At 45.6% G+C, this 22,580-nt stretch overlaps 1 protein-coding gene across 14 annotated transcripts in view; it reads right to left on the minus strand.

The window, feature by feature from the left end:
• Positions 1 to 22,580, minus strand: part of SETD3 (SET domain containing 3, actin N3(tau)-histidine methyltransferase) — a 76,966-nt gene that overhangs the window by 14,795 nt on the left and 39,591 nt on the right. The gene's annotated exons all lie outside the window — the stretch shown is intronic.

A 22,580-nucleotide genomic window follows, 5' to 3' on the forward strand; every position in this document is an offset into this window, starting at 1 on the left:
CTGCTGCTTGTATTCTGATACCAGGGCCTACAGACAAGGCACACAAATAAAATTTAAGGTGGACTGAGTTTACAAAAGGTAGGCACACCCACACGGTGAGTATCTGATCAACATAGAAACCCAGAGCCCAAGTCAGGTCCCACCTGCCTCCACATCCTGTCCCATACTGTGCTGGACAGCCCTTACGAAGAGTCCAAAGCTCTTCTTACCTCAGTAAAAGGAGCAAAAAAAGGTACTCAAATAAACTGAAACTTCTCTCATTAATCTCTGACTTCAAATCATTTAGAAGGAAATCAACTTGTTATGTGCAAATGAATCACACACATGGCAGATGCAGCTCAAATACAGAAAATCAAGAAAAAGGACAGTTCTGTAAATTATGAATTAAATGTTACAAACAAATATAATGAAGATAAAATTGAGATTGGCACATTTAAACTTCACTACTTTTTTTTCCCTCTAGACAAAAGATGATTTGATAAAAATATCCCAAATTTCACACATTGGAGAAAATTTTAAACATCTCAGGTTCTCGCTCCATAATACTCTCCCCACACACACCTTAGACCTTTCGAGCACTTAAAAAACTTTGTCTCAATTAAGAAATTAAAAGCTGTAACGGTATAATTTTAATCTTCGGTTTCCATTACAGGCTGATAGACAGATTGCAGTAAGTGATCAAATGAGCAAATGGTGATTTCTGAGGCACCCGTGCGATCGGCTGCACTGTCTCTGCACCGCTGTTAATGCATGAAGCCCCACGTAGCATGCAGTTTTTACTCGACGCACTAGCATCACAAGTGCACGGCAATTTATCATCGCTCACTGTAATGTACTCGCTGGCACCGGCACGCAGGACAGTGGGGGATGAGGCAAAAGTGGCTCAAACCGTAAATCAATTAGAAAACAAAAGCTGGTGCTCCGCGCGCAATTTTAGGCAAATTATGTATTACAAGAGGCTGCCAATTGGGTGCTAGCTCCCAGGTGCCTGCTTCTTCCCTCTAACCCTCAACCCAGTTTTAACCCTTTGGAAGAAAAGTCAACAAAAGGAAATACAGTCACACAATATTGTGATGTTGTAATAATAACAATGTGATAATAATAAAAATGAAATTAAAGAAGATGCAATTTAACATAAAAATAACCTATTCCCCAGGGGCATTCTCTTGCTGCATTTTCTAACTAGGAAGATGAGGCAATCCTGTCTCTGGTTCAAGCACAGGAGAAGCTTCTCATTACCTCTTCTTTGAATAGATGAAATGTAAGGCTGTGCTCCAAGACTCCTAAAGATGCTTTCCATTTAAATATGGAACTTGACCACAACGGTGCTCGTGTTTTTTTCTCATAAAAGTACAAATTCAGCAGACAGGAACTTCCCTACACCCCAAACTGTGGTAAGTATCATAGAAAAGCTTCCAAATTTTAAAGAAAGAGAATTCTATTGCTAGAATTTCCTTTCACTTATAATGAAATGAAGTTTCTCATAGACTGACACACTAGAAATGTGGCACAGCCCATCTCTCCTCCAACTCTAGGAGGTGGGAAAGCATTGCTGCTTTTGTTATTTTAAAATATTTTAAGTTCATTTAAACTGTGTAACGCACCACGTTCAAAGTTGGTAAATTCCAACGCTAAAACCATAAGTATTAAAAATTTCACCCCTCTCCCTCAAAAAGTTTGACTTATTGGAGAAAGATGAGTTTTCAAAATTAGAACGCTGAATGTCACAATGACTTGAGGAAGAATGCTCCAGACACTCAAACATCTTTAAATAGCTTTGGACTCTACGAAAACTCTTCAAACAAGGGCCACCTCCCTAAGGGCCAAAAAGATGGAAAATCAACTCTCAAAAATGTCTCCCTTCCTACTATTTATATACATTTCTTACCAAAAATACAAGTTCATGTTCACTGTCCTGATGGTCATAAAGAAAACTCAAGGAAAAAAAATGTGCAAATGCTTCTGCAGATTAATTTTGAAGATTATTTTTGCTGTAGAGTTATGTAATATTTGCAGAATCTCTTAGAAACAGTTGTTCTTATGTGCTTAAAAAATAAGGTGTGCCCACTGTACATAATTCTGGTTTAAAAAAGTATTTATATTCTGCCAAACACATTCACTTAACAGACCAAAGCGGAATTTGAGGCTATAGAGAAAGGCAAGTAACTGCCACTTCAATGGGGCTCTCACTACTGTGACACCAGCGCCACCTACTGGCATCATAGTGGAATACATTAGAGCTGCAGGATTCTTGAATTAACAGTTACTTCTCAGGGTGTGAGGCTTCAGAGCAACTTATCCTAAACCCAAACTGGGTTTATCCAGAGTGGTTACTAGCTCAGCTTCACTCAAGAGAAATTTGGTTTGTTAAAAATAAAAAATCTAACCTTCCCCTTTAGATTATTATATAATAGTTTTACAAGAATCTTAAAACATTCAAATATTGAAATGATTTGCATGGGTGAAAAACATTTAACTTTAAATTTAAGTATTTTCACACATCTTGAAAAAATAAACAGGAATAAGACATGTGTCTATTCCAGACACTGTTTAAACTCTGGACAGATTTTTTTTTAACACATTAAGTGTCAAGGTTTAAAAATACATCTTCCAAAAATTACAATATTAATCTGAAGTTACTTGCAAGTTCCTAAAAATGTTCTTGGATGAAACCTACTACACTTATACTCTATGGGGAGGATACCTGAACATTTCGCACTTTATAGAGCAAAATCGTATAACGGTTTTGCTTATCTCCAGTAGAAGACAGTCCTAACATGTACCTTAAAAATAGAAATCTAAATGAAAGCAGAAAATGTGGCTAATTGATTTAAGTTGAGATAGCTCTTTCCAGGATGTACCTACCTACACACTGGATGGTGAGGGGCTGTCTGGCTTGGACAACAGTGGCCCCATAAACACAGTTTAGAAACCAGCCATAGATTTTCTGCAGACTTTTAAAGTGATTTCACTTTCTTATGCATTATAAATATTCGAAGTTGAGATATGAACAGTTGCTGAAGCTCATGGTGAGACCTGAAGCCCTACAGAGCTCACTTTTAAAAGAGGATTCTTGTTTGCTTATGTCAAGCCCAGCAGCCCAGGGAAGCCCTCCCCAGTCCCTCTTCTAGTGGAGGAGGCGTTCCAGATGAGACACAATAATACTGTACCTAGTACAAAATAATCACTGTGTTTGGGAAAGATTAATATCTAAAATCGTTTGTTTGGCTTCAATAAAAAGAAGTAATATTGCTAAATATGTAAGTATGACATTTTGAAGAATTTACCATATTGCATGGGTCTGGTAGCTATGCTTAAGGAAATTAAAAACCACTACAGTCAGCATATTTCATCCTTATTAAAGTTCTGTCTTGAACTATCACTCACGTAAAACAAAAATAAACCAAGAAGAAATTTAAATAAAAAACCTATGGATTATAAGAGTTTGAATATGAAAAAAATGAACAATATTCTGGCTGAAAAAAATTGATTTAGCATGCAGCTTCTCTTTATAGTCCCTTGATAAAAATGAAATCTCCCTAACAAACACTTAATAAAACCTGTCAATATCTCTAGAAAGAAAAATGACACAAATGCATTAAGTATTAAATACCCTTGGAAAAAGTCACATATTCCATGAATTTTTGATGTACTATCTTGACATTAATGTAAAACCTTGATATTTATAATTGACAGATATTTAATAAAGTATAAAAGAAGATGGCTGCTGTGTAGCATGCAAATTCCTCAGGTTGATCAGAAATGAAAGATAGTCATGTACTTAAAACTAAATAAACAGTTAATATGTGCTGCACGAATCAGCTGCAGTCTTATTTTAAGCTCACACAACAAACCTTCGCAGAGAAGCAAAATAAGCAGAATTCATTATTATGTGAATTCCTAATTCAAAAGCATCTCGTATGTGAAACGGTTCTGAAACAGCTCTGCACATGAAACAAAATACCTTCGAGTTAAAGTTGGTTTTTGTTTTTAACATTTGACAGTAAACATTTCAAAAATAAAGATAAGCACTTTCAGAACTACATGGAGAGGTATTTCCTAAAACAATTCTTTAAAAACACACACACACACACACTTATCTGGAAGAAAGATTCAACATCCTCTAAGGAAATTTAAAAAAATAAATAAAAGGATTAAAACACACAAATGGTCTCTAGAACATAAACACTTCTCAAAACTAGATCTTTACTTTTCTAAAAAATACTCATCTCTAACCTTAACCAGTTTTTATATGGAAACTGAGTTGAATACATTTAATAATCACCTTCCATGAGGCACTGAAATATATTTAAAAGTAGCACAGTTCAAAAAAAGACTCCTAAAAACTGTATTTTTAAAAATTTATAGTCTGCTATAATATATCATCAGTTGTTAATTTGAAAAATATATACGGTAGTTCAGCGACTTATTAACAGTTCTATAGTACCAAGAATGACCAAATACAATTTAGAAATTATACCTAGTTTGCTCTGATTAAAAACCATAGCAGCACGTAATTAGAACTTTCCAACTATAATACGTCACAGGTTGTATTTGGCATACATACTAAAAGGCAGGGGACAGGGAGGAGGAGAAGGAAAATTTACACTTAGAACACTGAGGTTCCCCTGCTGGCTCCAAAAGCAGGCTAATTAGAAGCAGCGTGTTAGGCAGCGATTTCTAGTAAGTCCGTCAACCCTCCTGCTCATATTTCTTTTTCTAAGTGGATATAACACAGTTTAACAGAATGACAAATTGCAAAATATCTATTGAATTTAGAATTTAGTTTTGATGACCATAAATCAGAATCAAAGCACGCTTGGTTCATATATTTGGCTCTTGAGGGAAAAAAATCAATTTTTAAGACTTTTATTTTTAAACACACATTACATCCAACTCTTAAGGAAATTTTTCATCATAAAGTTCTCTGAACTCACTCAATATGATCAAATAAATATATCAATACACATTAAATTTAAACTGCTTGCTTTTTGCTTATATATATGTATTTAATTTCTATGGCAAATATGTATTACCTTAAAATAAAAAATTTTATTTAATTATGAAAATTAGATGAGTGGAGAAACATCAACACTGTTCCATAAATTTATAAAATTACTTTACAATGGAAGAATTTTTTTTAATTGAAACACTGAAATCTATAACCTACATCCAGTTTAGATTAAACTGAAATCTACAAAACACTGCAAAAAATATGCCTGTTTAAAAACTTTATTGGTTACCATTTGTATTCCCTGAAGAGGGGCAATTGGCCATGAATCAAATTTAGTCATAGTCAATCTATACTTTGTCAATCATTTGTTCACTCAACAAATTTTCATTGACTCCAAAAAGAGACGAACAGGTTAGGGCTAGAAATTCAACACACATTGTCTTTACTGTCTGCCTTGAGGTGCACAGCACTCTGAGAGGTGGATGCTGTCACCACTCTCAGGGGGGCTTGCCTGGCAGCAGTCAGATAACCGGCTTTAAAAGAAGGGTGAAGCCAGGACACCCAGCCCTGTGCCCTTCTCCCACCGTGTGTGTGTGTGTGTGTGTGTGTGTGTGTGTACACACGTGCACATTTGGTTTATGTTTCTTGGCCCAAGGAGGAGTGGGGGGCAGGGGCCGTGTCTTGTCTGACCACTTGGGGATCCCCAGTGTCTTGCGGGCGCCTCACTGCCTGCCCACCCCGGTGAGAGGCAAACACTCCACCTGCCCTTTGCCCTGGGCAGTCGGGGGAGCTGCCATGGCGCTTACAGGATTTCTTCTGCATGAACCCACTGTGGTCTCCATGACAGGTGAGCAGACGAGAGGCAGCACCAAGGTTGCCAGGCAAGTCGGCTGTGACCAGATTACAGCCCTGGGTTATCTGGTCTCCACGTTCCTCTTCAGAGGGCCGTGCCCCATGGGCACCCCTGCCACCCAGAGAAACCGCCCACACGCTTCCAGAGAAGCTGGTCTGGATTTCCTCGCTTCTGTATTCCATCTCTTATGAATGGAATATTTTTCTACAATAGGGCCAAAGGATCTTCTCTGGTTTTTGTTTCCCCCAAATCTATCTTCAAACACATTTACTCGAGAAAGCTCTACTTTAAAAATCTGTGGAATCTAAAAAAATGGCTCAGATGAACTTACTTGCAGGGCAGGAACAGAGGCACAGATGTAGAGAATGGCCGTGATGATACGGGAGGGGTGCAAAGGGGATCAGGATGAACTGGGAGGCCGGGACGCACATATACACGCTCCCACGTGTACAGCAGATCGCTAGAGGGAAGCCGCTGTGTAGCACAGGGAGCCCAGCTCAGTGCTCCGTGATGACCCAGAGCAGTGGGAGGGAGGCTCAAAACGGAGGAGATGCATGTATACATATAACTGATTCACTTCGCTCTACAGCAGAAACCAACACAACATTATAAAGCAACTATACTCCAGTTAAAAAAACAAGAACCCACTAAGGAGCAAAATGGCCCAAGCCCAGCTGCTCCCTGTTCCAGATGGTCAGCAAATGTCCCTCCAGCACACTCCGAAGCACCCCAGCAGAGGAACATCTTTAAACAGCGCTGTCCTTCCTGGCCACCTCAAAGGACCTGACCCCGAGCCTGTGAATCTGAAAAGGGGGCCAGACAAGAGACCTCTATCTTCTAAGCTCTTAAATCTTTTGGCTTCTTTGCCTTTGACACTCCTCTCCCCCAAATACCTCAATCTACAGATCAACGTAACGACTCTAAACCATGATAGTACCTCTTTTCTGGTCTGCAAAAAGATAACAACTCCAAAGCAATATTTGCAACTTCTCAACTTATCACCAAAGAAACCAGAAAAAAAATAGAATGATAAAAAGCAGCTATCATTTTAGATGAATATACCTGCATCAAAAAAGCAGGCCAGAATTATTTATCATCAGCTTCACAGTATTCTACTTTTTATTTCAGCTACTTTAGATTTTAACAATTCAGGATAGAGTCTGTGGACTCTAAGTAAATCAAGCTAGCATGATCGGAGCCACCAGGCATTCATAAGAGGAGAGAATTCTGACCACCATGATGAAGCCCACCTTCTGGACTGACATTCAGAGATGGAAACAGACCTTGTCCCAGAAAAGGTCAGAGTCAGAGGAACTGAAAAGGAAGGAGGGAGGGACTGCTGTCCAGTCGCTAGGTCGTCTCTGGCTCTTTGCAACTCCAGACTGCAGCACGCCGGGCTCCTCTGTCCTCCTCTGTCCACTAGTTTTCAGAATTTGCTCCAATTCATATCCATTTAGTTGGTGATGCTATTAACCACCACAATTTGCTAAGCATTCAGTGCAAGGAACTCTTGTGAACTTGCCATGTATTATATAATTTAATCATCTTGCTTCCTAGGAAATAGGCACTATTATTGGGCCCACTCTACTGCTGCAAAAACTGAGGGACAGAGAAATCAACAGTGTGTCCAAGGTTATAACCCAGTTAATAAATGACAGGGACGGGATAACGGCCAGGCAATAGTTTTCCGGAGTTTACTGAAAGGCATAGAATAATCAGCTGTCACACTTTAATAAATTAAGTTCTGATACAGTAAATACACTTTTTCTTGTTGAAATGCTATAAATCCTTGGTAAATATTGCTCTCATTTAAAATGCAGCACAGAGGGCTTCCCTGGTGGCTCGGTGGTAAAGAATCGCCTGCCAAAATTCAGGAGACACAGGTTCGATCCCTGATCCAGGAAGATCCCACCTGCCATAGAGCAAGCCCAGACACCACAACCACTGAACCTCCGCTCTAGAGCCCGGGAGCCCGAGCTAGCGAAGCCGGTGTGCCTAGAGCTAGCCTGCGCTCCGCAGCGAGAGAAGGCACTGCCACGAGAAGCTTGTGCCCTGCAACTGGAGAGCAGCCCCTGCCAGCCACAACTAGAGAAAGCCCACGTAGGGACAAAGACCCAGCACAGCCGGACGAGGAAACGAATAATACAGTTTAAAAAGGTTCAGCACAAGCACAGAGGTGTTTTAAGGACATTACAAAGCTTGCTGCTGCTAAATCGCTTCAGTCGTGTCCGACTCCGTGTGACCCCATAGATGGCAGCCCACCAGGCTCCCCTGTCCCTGGGACTCTCCAGGCAAGAACATGGGAGTGGGTTGCCATTTCCTTCTCCAGTGCATGAAAGTGAAAAGTGAAAGTCACTCAGTCGTGTCCGACTCTTAGCGACCCCATAGACTGAAGCCTACCAGGCTCCTCCATCCATGGGATTCCCCAGGCCAAGAGTACTGGAATGGGGTGCCACTGCCTTCTCCGTTACAAAGCTTAGAGGCAGGCAATATTAGCAAAACTAAGACTGAATCTATTATTTCCAAATTACCAGAAAGGAAACCATATTTAAAGTCATTATCTACAGTCGTGAATTCTCAGACCCAGCTTGACTTGGAGATCATCTAGCCCAATTCCCTGGTCATTCTGGACGTGAGGAACCTTGGTTCCAGAAAACACATGTGTACCAAATACATGTAGAGATGTATACTCTTTTCCTTCAATACATTTTAAAACATAGGGGTCATATTTGGAATTCACTGTCTGGTATTTTTTTGTTCATTAAAATTATGCCACATCGGTGTCCCGACAACTTCCAATGCCACATTATCTGGAACCCCTATCATTTCATGATAACTCTGAACAGCCTCTAAGACACCCCACAGCTCTAATCAATCATTAAACCAGTATCATCTCTAAGTTCTTACATAGGCACCATCTCTTTGGGCTACTTTCAATTCTCCTAGTTGTCATGGTGTTAGAAATGAACTTTGGTCCCTTAAATTTTCTTTCTTTAAGCCTAAAGGAAGTTGAAGAAGTCACAAGCAGCTAGTGAGAAATGAACCCCCAAGGTGTGCCACGGAATCTGAGGACTCACATATTTCAGACTTGGGATTCTGATAAAGATGGGCCAACTTCTGATGCAATGCATCAATCCGAAGGATTCAGGAGGGTCCCCACAGCTGAGCAAGCCTCTGGAACCTGCACACCCTGAGGCACGTCGCAGGAGCCCACACATCACGTATGCTCTTTGTCACCAGCTGCTGTGAGTTTGCTTTGGTAAGCCCCAGTGATAACAGAATCTAGGGTAAAGGTCCCTGCAGCACACAGCCAGCTGCTGGTCACAAGGGAGGTGGTGAGGGTGCGAGGCTGAGATCACAGCGCCGAGATCAGGGCGTCTCCACCACCCGACGGCACTGGGGTGTGAGAGAGAGAACACGGCCGCTGGTGAGGGTGCTGGCCCTGCTCCATCACAGGACCCTCCCATCCTTTCCTTTCCGACACTTAACACTGTGCTCAAGAGGGGCCTGTCAGAGAGAAAATCCCCAGCGCTATCTCCCTGCGTCCCTGTCAGTAGAGCAAAATTACAACCAACAGGAGAAGCACGGAGGCCACGGAACACGAGGTGAGCACACGCCTCTTGTCCCACGGCCTGGCACACAGGACAGCTCCCCGAACCTCCAGGAGAGAGGGACAGACAGACAGACCGAGAGAGAAGGGAGGAGGAGCAGAGGTGAACAACACAATGTCACCGGCAAAGAACTACTGCTGAGAAAAGTGCGGGAACCTTTCTGTGTCCCCGGAAAAGGGAACTTGCAAACACAGCACCCTGAGATTTGACAAAGAAAACAAATATTTAAACATTTTTTGGTAAAAAAATAATACCCCCCATTAAAATTGCAATAAACTGAATTATAGGCTATAATTTATTAGAGTCACACTAGAATGTTATTACAGTTTAAGTCAAGACAACTCACTTGACTAACCAAATATAATTTAAAATGCCCATGCCTTTGGGAAAACTAGCTGAGAGCTTTCTTTTTGATTAAGCAAAATTATTTCACATTCCGCTTCAGTTGATTAAAAAAAAAAAAAAATCACTCTCGTTTCAAGAGTCCATAACTCTTTCAAGGACTGTTCTATCAAAAAATAAAAATTAAGAAACTGGCACTAAGACGTCATTGGTATTTATTAGCTATTTCTGTACCGGCATTAAAATTTCTAAAGGAAAAGAAGTCATAAGAAAAATTCTTCTGTAGAATTGGAGTCTACCTTGAAACAAAACCGGGAATGAAACTGAGAAGGTCTAAGGGCTGACCAAGCTGTGCAAGGTTGTCTGCACCAGACTCCGCCTGGCTCCCACCTCTGACAACCAGCCAAGTGAGAGCCCAGCAGGAAAAGCAAGAAAATGCAAATCTACTTCTTTTCCCACCAAAAAAAAAAAAATTCTTTGCCTTATATTTCCATAATTAAATGCTTTACTGATCAATAGTTATGAGATGGATTTCATTCTCGTTTTTTATCAGAGAAAATGCTGTCTCACTTTCTGAGAGTAACACCATTAAACACCATTTTGTTGGAGCAGTCAATATCTGAAAACGGGTTTCCAGTGAGAGAATAGTTTAACCAGTGCACAGCTTTTAATCACTACCTATAAAACAGGCAATTATCAAACAGTTCACTTGGAGCCAAAAGCAAGGAATCGAATATATTAGCTTAAGTCACCTTCTGACGTAAGATGACTTCTGATTATAGTCAGAGATGAGAGAATATCTTAGAACTGGGTTTTGAAAACCAGGGCTAAGCCCTAACCCAGAGTCCCGAAAGTTGGGGAGCACCCCTGCTCAGGGGCAGGAACGGCAGTGAGAGAAGCATGGGGAAGAGAGCCTGACGGGTCTGCAGGAGCTCAGGGAGGCCACGGAGGCAGGAGGGCCCAGGCAGGAGGCCAGGCGAACGGGACCCACCAGGGCGCGCTGCCGGCGGTGGGAGCACCCAGACCCAGGAGCCTGAAGATCTCTCAAGTGTGGAATATTCTTGGCAGACGACGTAAGTGAAGACAGAAGGGACAGGACGTTATCTCAGAGGCACAGGGACGTTGTGTGAACCCAGCGGCTACAGCCGGGAAGGAAGGAAGGAAAGATGGGGATGGAGAGACTGCACCCAGAGCAACATCACAAGCCCTGGGCATGGGCCACTGGGCTCGACTTAACTGCTGGCCAGGACTCCTCAGAGAGACCAAGGGAGGCGAAGACACAAAGAAATTAAGAGGGAGACAGCAAGAACAGGAAGAATGCCTGTCACTAAGTCTGAGCTCCCTCTTAGTAAAGCAGCAACGGGGGAGCCTGGGGGCAGCTCAGGGCTGTGGAGACTCTGAACCACCACCTCGGGGATGAGACGGTCAGCAAGGCACGACGAGGCATCTCTCTGGCCAGGCGGGGGTTAGCCTGTCTCAGAGCTGACGGTCCCCTGGACACTTCTGCTGATGCTCTTGGGCCTGGGAGCAGAGGCTGAGAGAGGCTGGCATGGAGGCCCGGGGTCTGCTATAAAGGGCAATGCATACGCCTCCTTCCTAACAGATGCGAGACGACAAGGGTTCAGATTTAGTCTCAAGCTACTCAGGCTGGGGAAGGCGGTGCTGAGAGAATTTCTTTCTAAACACTTAATGAATCTGCTGCAGAAAGAAAAAAACCTGTTTTCCCATCTGCACTTGCAGACGCCTATAATAAAGTGACATTTTCCAACATAGGTTTTTCTAGATCATTAGCTTTGTCAATTAAGACTCCATGCTCAGCAAAATGACCATTGTTTTTTTAGTCATCTTCTAATTTCTTAAAAAAAAAAAAGCTGCAAAACTTGGAAGTAATCTTATATATTCCTGAAAAAAAAATGTGATGTGGAAAAGAGTTTCCCCAATTTTCACAACTAGTGTTTGGTATTACTTTCCAGAGTAGACTGATTTGTCTCCTGTCCAGTGATTCACTTTGCCAACCCTAAGACAGTTTAAATTCCTCTTATTTCAAATCGTTAGATGACCTCCAGTGACCTGTGCTTTTCTAACACAGAAGTCTGCAAAATACCACCTAGCATTTGACTTCATACCATATTAAACTGCTCTTGAGTTGCTCCATTCATTCATTTAGTCACTCTCTTCTTCAGCAAATACTACCAAGTGCCTGCTCTGGAGTGAAGTGCTGTACCAGATGGGGAACAAGTGAACAGGATGTCTTGGCCTTCTACCCTCCTGGAGCTTCCTGTCTGCTGGGTAAGACAAGGTCACAGGCTAAGAGGAGGAAGGCAGAGCAGAGGGGTGATCCAGCCAGGCAGGTGGCAGGGGGTGCAGGGAGGGAGGAGGGGCAGGCAGAGGCAGCCCTGGGCTCCCCTGCTAAACCCATCACATACGAGGAGCTGACCAACACAGACTGACCCCCGTTCACTGTTCCCACGTCCTGTTCCCACTAGAGGTCAAACCCCAAGAGGGACAATCAGTAAGACGGGCTCCCCACACTCAGGGGCAATGACATCATGGCAGGTAGGCCGTCCGGATGGGCAAAGCACGATGTGTCATGGCAGACCACATGCCGTGTGCTGGAATCACACAGAAGGGGTTGCAGGCATTGTTGGGAACAAGATCAGGCAGTGACTCACGGAGGAGGGGACACATGAATCCGGTCTCTGAGCAGGAAGGTAGGAAGCGTCCTGGGCAGAGCGCATCGGCAGGTCGGTTCACAAGGAGGGGCCGAGGGTGGAAAAGCACGCGCAGAGCAGCAGCAGGTGGGGGGGCGAGGGCCCTGCAGGGGAGGGTCAGGGCCCAGGGCACTGGCTCTGCAGCAGCCTCCACCATCGCTCAGCGGCCTCACCCACGACAGGAAGACAGTGCCCACACCCCTAGGTTTGCTGGTACTTGAGGAGGCATCAGTAAGTTAGCATCCTTCCAGGGAGAGGGACTTCATTTTAGTAGACGTTGGTAAATTAACAGAAATGATGAAGGTCTTCTTAGAGCTGCTTTTTAATATTTTTTTAATATTTTGGCCACACCACACAGTGCCCCAACCGGGGACTGAATCAGACCGCAGCAGTGACACTGCTGAATTCTAACCAGTGGGCCACCAGGAACTCAAAGAAGGTCTTCTTCAGGGAAAGTAGTTTACCAAAGGATGAATCAAAACGGAGCCAAGGAAATAGAGAGTATGGGGAAGACGCTGGTAGTTTGTGAATCTGATCAAAACCATAGGTCCAAGGTGGGAAGACCTCAGCCACCAGCAGTAAGAACTGCGTCCCCAAGGAGCAGTGAGCTGCCATCAATGGGGGGCTGGGACACGGATCCCACCCCAGTCTCCCTCAGAGGAGAGCATGCTGGCTGCAGACCGAGAGACGCCTGGGATGGAGGACCCAGAGAGCCCATGCCTGGATGCCCACACCAACCATGAGGGGACAAATGTGCACTCTTTTAAGCCTTTAAGAAACACACAAACAAAAAAATATGGGCCTGGGAGAGCTTCTCAAGGAAGTTCACACAAGCACATCCATGCCTTTTGAGTCAGGACGGGCTGGGAGCTGCTGTAGTAACAAGCGTCTTCAGTAAATGCTCACACCTTTCTGCCTTTTAGGAAAGAGGAAGTGACCGTATTTACCAGGAAAAAGGAAGATGTACCGAAAAGGGAGTAAATGACAAGGACAGGGGCATCCGGCTGCCGAGAGCACAGGCAGGAGGGCGGTCTGGACGAGGAGCGAAAGGAAGAGAAAGGAGAGGTGAAGCTATGGGGGCTCTGAGAACAGGGAGGAGCCGCAGAAACGAAAGGGGGCCAGAACACCCCAACTCACCTCAGACTGGAAGCTGGAGGCTTCGCTCAGAACAAGGGGCATCTGGTCAGCTTACGACCATAATGAGTGTGGCTTCCGGTCCCTTCTGCCCCTATCTGAGCTCAGCGTTCACTCAGTCACCTGAAAACTAATACTCTATTTCAATCCTAAACTTACAGCTTTTGCAGACATCTAAGCTCTTTGAAACATATGCTATGTACTCTGAACAAAGACACTGGCTAGTTAAGATGTGATAAACAGTTGCTTCTACCCTGGCAGCCTCAAACAGAATCAAGTCCAATATAGAAACCCATCTGAGTCTCTTTAATTTCCAAAGTTCCTCATGAAAATCAGGCATTCTGAAGGCCTCCATAAGGCCCATCTTATATGCTTATGGATTTATTTTGGTCTCTTCAATTCCATACACCTGTTTTGTTCTGTAAAACAGATGAAAACTGTGACACATAAAGGGGACTGTAAGATACTCTGGACAGGCTCCAACAGCAGGCTCTCTGCTATTCCAGAGTCCTACAGTCCAGGGTGCTGCTCTCCGGGCACAACATCGAGGCCTCAGCCCAGACCCACCTACCCCGAGAGCGGGGTGCAGGAAGCACTGTTTTTAACAAGTTTGCAGGTGACTTACGCTCACTCGAGTTGGATCCAGGAACTGGGTGTATTGCCAGCTGCCACCAAGGAGGAGACAGTGAGGATCTCTGCTATCTGATTAAGCCCTCCCCACGCCTCGCATGTACATATGTGCACACAGATGAACGGAGGCAGAATGCAGTCTGGGAGAAGCTACATTTCACACTAAGGTTTCTGGCCCCATCTGTGTCCAGATCTGCCCACTTGAGGCTCCAGGTCATTGAAACTCTGCCAAATAGAACATATAAAACCTTAACCTTCCCCCTTAAGCTGCTGTGTATTCTTTTATCATATGTATGTATGGTTTCCAATTTTAAAAATAATTCCACTTAAAAAAAAAGAAAAAAAAAGTCAAAAAGGCCTCTGACACCAAGGCCAAAGACTCAGCCACATTACTTTTTCCTCTAAAGCAATCTTAAGGATCTCTAACGTGACTCTTTTGGCCACATGACTTTTTCTCGGGATTCCTAATAATAATTGATCATCAAAATGTACTCAACATACATTTTTATCAGGTGCCAAACATCAGGCTAGGAGCAGTGGAAACAAAATCGAACAAAGTTGTTCTCATCCCTTCCGATGTTGAAAATGACCCCATTAAAGAAACTAGTGAAATTAAGCAGGTGAGTCATTCATGAACAATTAAACTCTGAATCTGCTGAGCAGTGAAGACAGGGGTAAATGCGGTGCAGCCTGGCTCACACGTCTTGTTCTTTCCCGCAGCAGGCCCTCCGTGCCGATCATCCCCCGCCTAGCTTCACAGAGCGGAGGACTACAAGCCCTGCATCGGGGACTCATCACACCAGCTTTCAGAGGCCCGGTCAGCCCGTGCAGAAAAGGGTCTGACTGAGGCAGACACTGAATTTCATTATTATCCAAATCAACTCTACAGTAATAATAAAATAATTAACGTTCATTGAGTATCTACTATGTGCCAAGCACGTAAAATATCCTAGGCATTTTACAGCTTAACAAACTTAAACCTCGCAGGTTTAAGGTTGGTACCACCATCACCCCCAATTTACAGACAAGGAACGACGCCCCAGGTCACCTGGCAAGGAAGGGGAGGTCCTTCCAAATCCACTCACCTAATTTCATGCGCTGCCTCAGTATAAACACAACACAGATCACAGACAAGTGGTGGACCCACAAGCAAATGGGTGTGTTAGCTGCTCAGTCATGTCTGACTCTTTTTGACCCCATGGCCTGTCCATGGATTTCTCCAGGCAAGAATACTGAAGTGGGTTGCCACGCCCTCCTCCAGGGGATCTTCCCAACCCCGGGATCCAACCGGGGTCTCCTACACTGCCGGCAGATTCCTTACTATCTGAGCCACCAGGGAAGCCCTTGACAAATGGGGGGCCCTCCCATTTCTGTGACAATCTGCACTTCCCAAAGAGCTCTTCATTCCTCAGTCAGTCCTCCAGGACCCACATGGGACAGCGGCCAGTGCCTCCCCTACCAGAGTGGGAAGCTGAACCACCCCTGGGTCACTTACAGGCAGAGCCGTGACTCAGACCCAGGTGTTGATTCCAAACTGGCACCTCTCTGGCGCACACTAGCCACACATACGGAGAAAAGGGGGAACCAGTGTTGCCCTAAAAAAGCAACATTATAGTATTTTTAAGGATTTTAAAGCGAGATCTAAGTATCTAACCCTAAAACCCCTAGGTCCCCTTGCCAAGGTCAGTTTCAACAGCAAGCAGTTACCCGTCCACAACATATGCTATATAAAGTGATTTCTTTTCCCCATCTGACTGTTCAAAGGCCACAAATTCTTATATATAATTAGATTTTAAAGAATATCATGAATGTACTGGACATGAGTGTTAAACACAGGGGAACGCTCTCACAACAACCTTTTTGTCCTTGCCGTCCTCCTGAACAGCTGTCCACATGGGTTAAGGGCACCACTTGCAAACTTAGGTTCTCCTCCTAGCAATCCTAAAATGTCACAGCCTATTTTACTAGGATCTGAATATTTAAGTGGTCAGTTATGTGGAAGACCTGACAAGTAGAAATCCCACTGAACTACAATGGAAAAACTAAACAATTCCCCGTCTGGCAAATTATAATCATGACGCTTATCTGCAGAGAACCAGGTCAGTGCTCGCTAAGGTATGTCCAGCTCTTTGCGACCCCATGGCCTATACAGTTCACGGAATACTCCAGGCCAGAATACTGGAGTGGGTAGCCTTCTCTTCTCCAGGGGATCTTCCCAACCCAGGGATCAAACTCAGGTCTCCCGCCTTGCAATCAGATTCTTTACCAGTTGTGCCACCAGGGAAGCCCCTCAAAGAATCTGGTAACAGTGTAGTAAAAACAGCACACTTGAGAGTCAGTTTATTTTGTGAGTTGCCTCTTTTGTGTGGGTGTTTTCATTACAGTTATAACCTAGAAGTTAAAAAACCACAGAAACAAAAACTCTATCAAGTCCTTAATAATCGAGTTGGAAAAGGAAAAAACCCTTCAGTTTCTCCACGTGCCAGACATGCACTTCGTGCTCCAAACACTGGCCTTTAGACCACCAAACACCGAGACTTCGGTTCTGTATGTGAAAACATTCCATGTACAGTTCCTGACAATGAGCTGAATTTTGTTTTAAATAAAAGGCTGGGGGCCCAGATGCGGAAGAATCAAGATCTCTCTCAATTTCTTCTCATCCCATACACCTAGGTTACAGAGAGATGGATCACAGACTTAACTGCTAAAGGTAAGGTGAGAAAACTTCCAGAAGCGAATGTACAAGAACACCCTGATGGTCCTGGCCAGGCCAGGCTCTCCCCAGCTCAGCACTCCCGACGCTACGGGCCAGACGAGTCTTTGTTGGGAATGTCCCGTGTGCTAAATGCTTGGCCACCTCCCAGGCCCTGTTGTGGGAGTCAAAAAGGTCTCTCTCCCCGAGGGAAGGCTGCTCTTGGTGGAGAGCCCCTAGGCTTGGCAAGGAACTCGTTACAAGGACACGAAGAATACCACCTTAAAAATAAGATAAGGCTGATAAATCAGGCTTCATTAAAATTAAGAACTTCTATTCATCCAGTGATATCATTAGGAAGGTGACTAGGCGAGCCACAGACTGGGAAGAGATAGTCAAAACATGTCTTGTAAAAGGCACATATCCAGAAGAAATGGAGAAGGAAATGGCAATCTACTCCAGGAGTCTTGCCTGGAGAATTCCAGTGGGCTCCAGTGGGCTATAGCCCATGGGATGGCAAGAGTCAGACACAATGGAGCAACTAAAATCATCAACATTCAGAAGAAAATGCCAGATTAGTAACACAAACAATGGGAGGGGCGGGGCAGGGAATTACTGCTTAACATTTACAGAGTTTCTGTTCATGATGAGGAAAAGATTTTGACAGAGGTGACGGCTGCACGTTAGGAATGTAATTACTGCCACTGAATTGGATGCCTAAAAATGGTCAAACTGACAAATTTTATGATACATATATTTTGCCATAATTTGAAAGCTTAGTAACATAATATAGTACTCCGCTCACAAAATACACCCTGGATTTTGATGATTCATTATAAAAAATGTAAAATATACCATAAATCACTTACACTGATTATATTTTTAAAAGATAATCTTTTGGCTATATTGGGTTAAATAAAATATATTACTATAATTTTAAGTAAGACTGCTATGGGCACTTCCCTGAAGAAGGTGTCCAACTAATTAATAAGCAGGTGAGACCACACTCAGCACCACTGGTCACTGGCGACGGAAGCCGGGGCCACGAGCAGACAGACACACGTGCACGGGACTCCCCGAGGCCTCGGGCTGGGATGGAGCTGAGCAACCAGGACGCTCACGCACCGTTCCCACCACCAGCTGGGTTCAGCTGCTTCAGAAAATGGTCTGTCGGTGTCTACTGAGGCTGGGTGGTCACATACACCGGCCCACACCCCTGTTAAGTCTTCTTCCAAGAACACCCAGAAGAAAGGACTGTGTATGTCCACAGGGAGATACATACAGGATTATGTGTAGCAGCTTCGTCTACAACAGCCAAACAGCAGGAACAACCGAAATGTCTGTCCACCAGAGAACGGATAAACGCGCTGCGGAGTATCCACACGCCGGAGAACGGTGCCGCAGCAACACAACACTGACCCACTGCCACACCCAGCGACATGCCGGTGCTCACGGGCGCCGCCCCCGCACAGGAAGGCGGGGGGCGGGCGGGGGGGGGGGGAGCCCACTGCACGAGCCCCGAGACAGGAGGCTGGTGAGCAGGCAAGAGGAGCCCTCGGCAACAGATTCCAGCAGGGCCACCTGTCGACAAGGGGCGGGGGTCACAAAGGAGGCTGGGAGCTTCCTGGGATGGAAGAGATGCTCCGTATCTTGATTTTGGTTCAGGTAACAAGCATAAAGACGAATCTGCACCTACTACCTGTGTGCTTTGTGTGTGTAAATTAAATCTCAATTTAAACAGTCAGCAGAACATTTCCCAAACTGTTCATCTTTATCACATGATGCGTGTTACTCACGTGAGTAACTAGAGGGCTGTTTCCTTTATTTTTTCTACTATATATTTATTCTATTAATATTGACCACTTTAAATAACTCACACTCAAAAGCCTGTTCATTATATATGAAATAATTCATCAACAGATACGCATCATTTCTGCCTTTTTCGATCACTTGCCATGTATAATGTCTGGGGAGACTAGAGATAATCTTACTTTAAAAACAGTTTATAATATTCAATGTTTGGGAGCGATTACTGACCTTTACTGTCTTTACAGTACAGCCATATTTCTATGTGATACACTCTTAAACCACTCAAATCTTCCCTGCCTCTAAGTTTTTGTCTAGAATTTTGGTAACCGACCCTGAACCAACCAGCAGACGCATCCACGGCCATAATCTGTCACCTGCGTGCCCTGCTGCTGTTCAGCTTCTTCTCACTTGTCTCACTTCCCCCAGGAGACTTAGGAGAGAACAGCGAGGCCCCTGCACCCATCAGGCCGTGACAGGAGTGGCCACTCCACGCTCCTCTGAACTGGGAGGAACCAGAGCTGGCCACGCAGCTCACTTCCCACCTCATCTGAGATCCGCCTCTTTAGAACCCCCAAGGGGCAGTGACAGGCAGCTTCTCCTTTAGAAACAGGCATTTGTAACATGCTCTATTACCTAAGAACAGCTTCCCTTCACTCCTCACCTGGCCTTACCCGCCTGTGGATGGCACAGGGCAGGATCCCCTTCTCAGCAACAGAGACTGAGGCAGCATGAGGGACAGGTCCCTGCCCACGACAACTGCGAGCTACTGCTGGAAACAGGCCTCCAGGGCTCTGAGGTTCACTCACCAGTCCTCCCAGCATGCCCTCTGCCCTCCCAGTGATTCCTGTTCAGTCCCACCCTTCTAGTGTGGCCGACAGCTTCGTGAATCAAGACAGGCTTAGTCTACACAGGGAGTCTTCTTGGCTGTTCATCACCTAGAAATGGGACCGGCATGCCTCCCAGGTCCACAGTCCCAACAGGTGTGTGGGCGGGACAGGCCCAGGAAGGCAGCCTGACGCCACTCGTCACCTCTCCAACCACATCCAAGGTACTCCTCTGTGCGACACCAGGGTGAGTGAGTGCCTTGCTGAGATGAAGCATCTTCTTAAAAATAAAAAGCACAACAGTCAGTGAAGCCGGCTTGGGACGACTCTTTCTCAGGGCAGGTCTAACTTGGCCCACGGCTATGTTGTCATGTGCTTTTCATTCCCAGAGCAGCCTGTCCAGGAAGCTGGTGCCGCCCACACACTAAAGGAAACCCCGAATGGCATCCAAACGTGCTGACCCGGCAGACGGTCCCCACCTCCTCTCGGCCTCACCCAGGAGCTCTCTCTCTTCCCCGGGAACCGGGCCCCGGGCTCGCTGCACACCAGCACTCTGCTCTGAGCGCCCGATGGACACTGGCCAAGCCCTGCCTCTGAGGGGCTTGCACTTCCAGAGGACTCGGGGCACAAATGCACTCCAGAAGCATTTCTACTGCTTGTGGTGAGATGCAAACCAGATGGCTGGGCTGTGAGCACCCGCACGTGTCGATGGAGTGAGCGACCAGCTCCCTAGGGTACAAGGTGAGGTCAGCAAGGCACCAGAGACGGAGAAGGGAGCTCAGATTCAGGCGGGAATCTAAGGCCTCATGTACCAATCTCCAGGGGCGAGTTTAAGTCCTGAAACAGATGGACCAGCAAAGAGGCCTCTGTTTCCTCATCTGTCAAATGGGAGCAGCAGCCAGAAAGAGCAGGGCGGTGCTGAGGGCTCAGCGTGCACCCCACAAGAGCCACTGCCTGGCTACCCCGCCCGCCAGCCTGCCTCCCCACCCCTCCCCTCCTCAGCAAACCTGCAACCCGCCCCCTCTGAAGCCTCTCCGGACCCCCAGGCCTGCTGCTGCTGCTGCCCTCACCTCTGGGCAGTGCCACCCGCCCCCCAGCCCCGCTCTCCTCTCCGGGGACGGGCTTCACCCTCCGCTAGAGGGAGCGCCCTGAGACCAGAGACCACGTCTGCAGCCAAGCACCAGCCAGGGCCCCTCTCACATCAGTGGTGCTGGGTAGTGGGGGAAAGGCCTGGATGCACTGGGACCTCTGCGTGACCGCGTGACGTGTGATGTGTGTGTGTGATGTGTGTGTGGGTGTGGGTGGGTGTGGGTGTGTGTGTGTATGTGTTGGCGCGGCAGTGTGCAGACACAGCAGCCGTGTCTAGGCAGTCCCCCCAGCTAGCCTACTGGCCTGCTAATGGGGAGCTGCTGTCCTTCTGGTTTGAGAAACCATGGCTACTAACTCCCATTAGACTGATGAGAAGACCACACAAGAGCCAGGACCTCTAAGCCGATGGTAACAGTTGATGTCAACACCATCAAAAAAAAAAAAAAAAAAAATAGGGCTTGTTAATTTTAAAGGACTTCACACCATTTAAGGGAAAAAGTGAGCCTGACACAAAGATTTTAGAACTCACTGGAGACAGCCTTGAAATCACTGATACATTTAAACTGAAAGCTGCCCATCTGACAGCCCTTCGTTCAGACGAGCCGCTGTGCACCTGCCACTGCGGTTAAGGCTGAGTGAGCACTTCCATTACAACCTCCACCTTCGCATGCTTATCATTTCACAGTAAAGATCTGCTCCAGGCTTGACTTGTGCATACAAAAGACTTCTGCTTGAAACATATATTCCAAAGTATAAAACAAACCTGTCTGGACTGAAAACTCAGATATAAGGATTACTTTCAGTGTCTTGGGTTTAAATAAGTTAGAATAAGCTAGAAATTTAGGATCAAAAGTTTCCTTTCTAAATCATAAAGATTAGAAATACAGGAAGGGTGGGGAAATCAGTTTAGGAACAAGGGGAACATAATAAACTTAAAACCATTTTATTCCAGAAACTGCAAGGCCATCCTACACTCTCTCTCTCCCAAACTCTTCTCAGCCAGTTTGTCACCAGATACTGTCAATTAGACCTTTAAATACTTCTCAAATTCCTCAGGCTAACTGGTCTTCTGACCTCCTTGCTCCAAGGTTATCTGTAAGCAAGCAAACAAACCCAGGCAACGTGACCACTCTGCTGCCCGGGGCTCCCTATGACACAAAAGGCACAATCCCCAAGGCCTGCTCAAGGCCTCCGTGGTCTCCCTCCCTCCCAGCTCCTGGCAACAGGCCTTCTGCCTGTTTATGTCCACTCCTGGAGCCTTCTTTTTTGATATCACTGAAACATGCTCAAATCTGGCTTCTGGTGAATTATGTTAACAGGAGGCTATGTTTTAAAACCACATTTTATCCCCTGATGTCAGCTGAGACAGCGTTGGATGGGACTGTGGAAACTGAGGCGCCTGAGCAGGTGTCATAAAACGCAATTGCGGAGGCTACAGCTATTCCATCCCACACTGGCCTGAGCCACAGAGGCTGCAAGTGTTCCAGGGAGGCGCCCAGACCCGCCTTCGGGGAGCTGGTCCCTACGGCACACCCCTGCACGACCTCCCTCAACTCCACGGCCGCAGCCTCAGCAGGCCACGCTGCCTCCCATCCTCAGAACATGTCCTGCCGCCCCTGACGCCACCCCATGGCTGACGGCATTTCCCTCCCTCGGCCAGACCACTCTGCCCTTCAAGCCCCAACTCAGGTACCGCCTGACTGCCCCCAGGAGCTCGGACAGCAGTTACGGCCTCAGTTTACCATTTTTGCTCTTCAACGTTTCCTGCTGGGTGTCTTCCTCCTCTCTCTCTTTCAACTCCCACCAGGCAAGGGCCTCAGAGGACTTTTCTATCTCCCCAGAGCACCCAGCACTGACTGAGAGGAGAAGCCAGCATTCAGCAAAACACCACCATTATTAGAAGATATTTTAAATAGGTAGATATTTGACTT

Source organism: Ovis aries, chromosome 18 (genome assembly GCF_016772045.2).
Source record: "Ovis aries strain OAR_USU_Benz2616 breed Rambouillet chromosome 18, ARS-UI_Ramb_v3.0, whole genome shotgun sequence".
Classification (NCBI taxonomy): Eukaryota; Metazoa; Chordata; class Mammalia; order Artiodactyla; family Bovidae; genus Ovis; species Ovis aries.